This window comes from Leptonychotes weddellii, chromosome 5 (assembly GCF_054177405.1).
Source record: "Leptonychotes weddellii isolate Sample4059 chromosome 5, ASM5417740v2, whole genome shotgun sequence".
In the NCBI taxonomy this organism is placed as follows: Eukaryota; Metazoa; Chordata; class Mammalia; order Carnivora; family Phocidae; genus Leptonychotes; species Leptonychotes weddellii.
The window spans coordinates 62,249,877-62,255,387 of NC_138373.1; the positions used below are offsets into that span (position 1 = coordinate 62,249,877).

The 5,511-nt window shown below is 43.8% G+C and overlaps 1 protein-coding gene and 1 long non-coding RNA gene across 4 annotated transcripts in view; one reads left to right on the plus strand and one right to left on the minus strand.

Annotated features, from left to right (window-relative positions):
* The window catches only part of ITGB1 (integrin subunit beta 1), a 46,082-nt gene that overhangs the window by 27,636 nt on the left and 12,935 nt on the right, over window positions 1–5,511 (minus strand). The window lies entirely within an intron of this gene.
* LOC145721692 (uncharacterized) overlaps window positions 2,548–5,511 on the plus strand; it is an 8,935-nt gene continuing 5,971 nt past the window's right edge. Inside the window, exon 1 of the long non-coding RNA XR_014145537.1 lies at window positions 2,548–2,684. This is a non-coding gene — a long non-coding RNA (uncharacterized LOC145721692). The remainder of the gene's footprint in view (window positions 2,685–5,511) is intronic.

Consider the following 5,511-nt stretch of genomic DNA (forward strand, 5'->3'; position numbering starts at 1 on the left):
AAAGAAAAATTAAGTAATCTCCTGTATATTGTTCAGAATTACCCCAACCTGCACCCATCAGGTATAGGACAATTTTCCGTGAATCAGTTTTCACAATATTGATCTATACTTTAGCAGAGTTGGTCAAAGACGGCTCCAGCCACAGCTCACTAACCTTCTCCTTTAACTGTTTACTGCTCTTGGACTAGCAGCCAATTATGTATAAATATCTGCCTTTCCCACAAGAATACAAAAAAACAAACAAACAAAAAGAAATACGGTAAAGTCCCAAAAAGTTAGCTTTACTAGTTACCAAAGAAGTATGAATTAAAGCAATATTAGGTAAACCAGCAGGAAAAAAAAAGGGGGGGGGGAGTTTTAACCCAATAAAACTATTGCAGATGGCTGAGAGAAACCAGAGATGGCTCTATAAACTGGTATAATTTTTTGGGAAATAATTTAACCTATACCAAAAACCATAAAAAATGTTTCTACCTTCTGACTTAGCAATCTAGCTATTAGATATTCATCCTAAGGAAATAGTTAAAAATATAAAACGTGATACACACACACAACTCGTTTACTTACAATAGGCAAAAACACAAACGTCCTCTACCCAGTAACAAGGAATCAGCTAACTGCTTCAACCAAATGGACTATTAAAGTCATAAAGATAAAATGTAGTAACAACAAAAGGTTTTTAGAATAATTTTGGATGCAAAGTACATATTAAGATGACAAGTATGTAAAAATGACCGTACACGCACGTATAAAGTAACCAAGGAGACCTAGTGATGACAGAGGCATATGTGTAATATAAAGACCATGTTGGGGGTGCCTGGGTGGCTCCGTCAGTGAAGAATCTAACTGGATTTCGGCTCAGGTCATGATCTCAGGGTTCTGGGATGGAGCCCTGTGTGGGGCTCTGCACTCAGTGGGGAGTCTGCTTGTCCCTCTCCCTCTGCCCCTCCCCCCTGCTCACGCATGCACTAAATCTTTATTAAAAAAAGACAATCGGGGCGTCTGGGTGGCTCAGTTGGTTAAGCGACTGCCTTCGGCTCAGGTCATGATCCTGGAGTCCCGGGATGGAGTCCCACATCAGGCTCCCTGCTCAGCAGGGAGTCTGCTTCTCCCTCTGACCCTTCTCCCTCTCATGCTCTGTGTCTCTCATTCTCTCTCTCGCAAATAAATAAAATCTTAAAAAAAAAAAAAAAAGACAATGGGTTTGTTTTTAAATTGTCACAGTGTTTTCTTCTTTTCACTTTCTTAATAAAAACAATGATGGCAGAGTAACTGTGTGGGATTTTCTTCTTTCTTGGTACATTTCCTTTAGTAAGAAAAAAATATTTCTTAAAAAAAAAAAACAAAAAACAAAACCTGGCTTCAAAAGCTTCCATTCTGAGATGCTAATCCCACAAGTCCCGAAGAGTGCTTCAAAGTTGTGCTCAGAGCACCCCAGATCCCTGTGTCTCTCCTGCTGTTAAATGCTGTTTAAGCTGTCTCTGTTGGCTTCCCAGAGAAGAGCAGTGAGAGTAACTTACGTAACCACACGCTCTACATTGTGCTCAGAAAAGCACATGCTGCTATGCGGCGAGCGAACAGTTTTGCTTACACATCATTTATAACTGCATCCAAAAGACTGTAACTGGGGCACCAGGGTGGCTCAGTTGGTTAAGCAGCTGCCTTCCGCTTGATCATGGTCCCGGAGTCCTGGGATCGAGTCCCGCGTCCAGCTCCCTGATCGGTGGGGAGCCTGCTTCTCCCTCTCCCTCTGCCCCTCACCATGCTGTGCTCTCTCTCTCTCTAGCTCACTCTCTCTCTCTCAAATAAATAAAATCTAAAAAAAAAAAGGCTGTAACTGTGCGGAGTGTCACAGAAGTGCGACATGCCTACAGTTTGCCTTCTATGGCCTCCCCAATAGGTTTATGTGCAATAAATCCATCAGACTAAAATTCTAAGCAATTCAAATAATGTTATCAATTCCAAAGTTATGACAAAAAGGCCCTGGAACATTAAGACTGTGATGAATGGACCATCTGGGCAGTTTCTACACAAAGTCAACAGAATAAATATTTGTTCCATATATGGGCTGATACGTGTTTCTTCAGGATACTCCTCAGGCTACTTCAAGGACCACTAGACTGCTTTGAAAAACGTTTTAAAATACTACACAATTCAGAGAATCACCATGAAGATAAAGTTAAGAGGTAACAGAAACACTGTTTTAGGCAGCCTCACATCCTTAGGCTACCCACCTTTAAAATATTATTTTAAATGCCCTGTCCTTCTCCTTCTGTAAACCCTGACAAGTCAAAGATTAGCCTTCTGAAACTCTTGCTCTGGAAGAGCTCCAAACCCACAAGCAGGCAAAACAGGCTTTAGTGTTGAAGAGCAGCTGAGAGAACAGGACAGCAGCTGAGAACAGTTCAAGGATACCTGTCAACTCTCCTGTGACTGGTCAGCGCACTGGCAAGAAACAGAGGCACCGTCATTGGCTGGGGAACATGTAAAAGGCCAGGCTCTCCCTCAGGAAACAGAGAAGCCCCCAGAGACAGAAGAAGACAGCAAAGAAGACTAAAGAGCGGTGAGGAATAGGCTGAGAAGAAACTGGTTTAGCAGTGAGTGAGGAGAGGAGAGCAGGCAGTGCAGAGGACGTGGCACAGAAGACCCAGCAGCCTCTCCGTCAATTTGGACAGTCCTTGAAGGTACTGGATGCTCCTCCAGCATGTGGGGGTGGGAAGCAGGACGCACCAAGAGCTTCCAAAGCATTTCCTCCTAAGGCAGCTCTTTCCAAGTGTGGTCTAGGCAACATCCGCATCAGATTTACCTGGATGCCCACCTGGGCCTAAAACCCACATGCTCACCGGGCAGGGACTGTGAGTCCCGAGCTAAGGAGTTCCCTACCAAGGGCATTCCTTGCAGAACACTTCATCCTGAGGGGAGGGGCCGCAGGGAGAGATGCCTCCAGGCATTATCCTGATCCTCTCTTCAAAGGTTATCTACACTGTTGGAGTTGTCTACACTGTTCTCCATTTTATAATCTCCTACTCCCTCCTCAACCGGCTGTTATTGGTGTCCACTTCTTACCATGCATGTGAAACTGCTCTTGCAAAAAAGAGCCTTCCAGGCCTTCTCTTACTCTCTGCATTCATTCATTCATTCATTCAAAATTTCTTGACTGCCTACAATAGGTACTTGGGGAGATACATCCATTTACCACTCACAGATTTTACAGGCAGCACTTAATCCATTTCACCATTCTTTCTTAACCCACTCTGTTCCCTCGGGCTTTACTGGTTTCTCCCCCACCTCTCTGGAAATTCTTCCCCCGCCAACTTTGTCAGGTTTTGTGCCCTATCTGGAGACACAAAAATCGCTGTCTCAAGGAATTTTCTGTTCAGACAAAAATACAAATGATTACAATATGATGTGATGGTTTCTGTAATGAAAATAAGGACAAAGTGCACTGAGGACACCAAAATCTGCCTGGCCAAGTTCAGCGGCTTCATGGATTTGGCAAAACAGGCAGGCAGATGGAGAGAAATGTTCCAGGCAAGAGGTTTGTATGTGCAAAGCCGTGGAGTCCTAGGAAGAATTACAGTAACTTCTTTCCAATCTCATTTCTAAACATACATGTTTGGGTGACTCCCCCCTCACCACCCAATTGGGACTGTCTCACTCTATCTGTACCGAAAAAAGATTAGAAAAAATATATCCAGGGGCGCCTGGGTAGCTCAGTCGGTTAGGCGTCTGCCTTCGACTCGGGTTGTGATCCCAGGGTCCTGGGATTGAGTCCCACATCGGGCTCCCTGCTCAGTGGGGAGCCTGCTTCTCCCTCTGCCCCTCCCCCTGTTTGTGCTCTCTCACTCTCTCCTGTCAAATAAGTAAATAAAATCTTAAAAAATTCTATATATATATATGTTATTTATAGTTAAATCTGGTCTGTGGGATGAATGATTATTTTGTCCCTCTAATTTTTTACAGTAAGTAAAAATTGTTACTATAATCTTAAAATAAATTTAAAAAATCTTAAAATCATAAAAGCCAAAAAGAATCTTAACGTACTTAAGCATTTCTGAGACTTCAAGGCCATCCATGCTCAAAGGGTTTAGATTCTATTCTATATATAGCAGGGAAACTGGAAAAAAAAATGGGGCAGGGTAGCGTACGATACATACATGGCAAAAAATCCATGAGACAGAGGATGAGCGTCAAGGTGAGGGCTACAAAACCAGCACTGCTTTCACTGCTGGGGCTCAGCAAACATCTGAAGGCACAGAGCAGCACTGGGCGATGATGAGAAGACAACTGTGGGATTAGGAGGTAGCACAGTGGGGATCTGCTAGTTGCTTGGAAAAGGAATCACCACTTTCAAACAAAGAAGGCAGAAGGAGAATGACGTCAGAGGAGCAAATCATGCCTTTGTTTTAAAACTGTGGAAGGTGAGATGCCTGAGGGACTTCTTGGGAGGCTACCTACCTACGGGGAAGGCAAGAGACAGGTCTCGATCTCAGGAGATAAGTCAGGGTTAGAGAGGACGGATTACTCCAGAGTGGCTGCCACAGAGGCAGCAACCGAAACTATGAAAATAGGCTGTGAAGGAAAGAATACTCAGGAAAAGAGGCAAGCTGACGAGGTGAGGACCCAGGAGAGAATAACTGATGGAGCCCAGCGTCCTTGGAGCAGAGAGGACAGCATCCAGCACACAAGGGAGTGTGCAAGCCTGAAGAGAGGTGCTTCTCAGTCAGCTCAGGGCAAGACAGCCTAGGTTTGCTCTGAAAGCAGAGCAAGGACAACTGCTGGGAGAGGAGGAGGTGGGGCTCAAGGGGGGAGGGTACTAGAACAGGTGGGGCATTACACAGCAGTGCTCAGGGCCCTGACTTAAAAGGCACATTCACTCCTCTCACTCCGAACGACCTGTTCACACCCATCTTTCCTGACGGGTTCCAGGCTCCAAGAAGACAGGGCCTTGGCACGTCTTATTCAACAACAGCAAGCACCAGAACCACTTGGCACAAAGTCAATGCTCAAAAATTTTTGCTGAACTATATTAAACTGTATGACATTTTCTCTGACATTACTCAGAAGCCCAGGAAAGAAGAGTTTGTCAGAATTAATGTGCAGACTCCCTTTAAATAGAAAACAGTTACTATAGACACCCTAGCAATACCAATTTTCAATTCATTTAGGTATGTACAGCCAACTTAAAGCTAGACGTAAAATGCTTCATGGTCCTCGCTCTTATACATTATGAACCAAGATTAATTTACACATACAAATAAAACTCGGCACCAAAATAATGATGACTCAGCTATAAGGTACTCGACCAGATAATCCAGATGTTGGTTGCTTATTACTATAATTATTAGCACAAAAGCACAACATTTTTTTTTTAATTTTTTTTTATTCTTATGTTAATCCCCATACAGTACATCATTAGTTCTAGATGAAGTGTTCCATGATTCATTGTTCGTGCACAACACCCAGTGCTCCATGCAGAACGTGCCCTCCTCAATACCCACCACCAGGCCA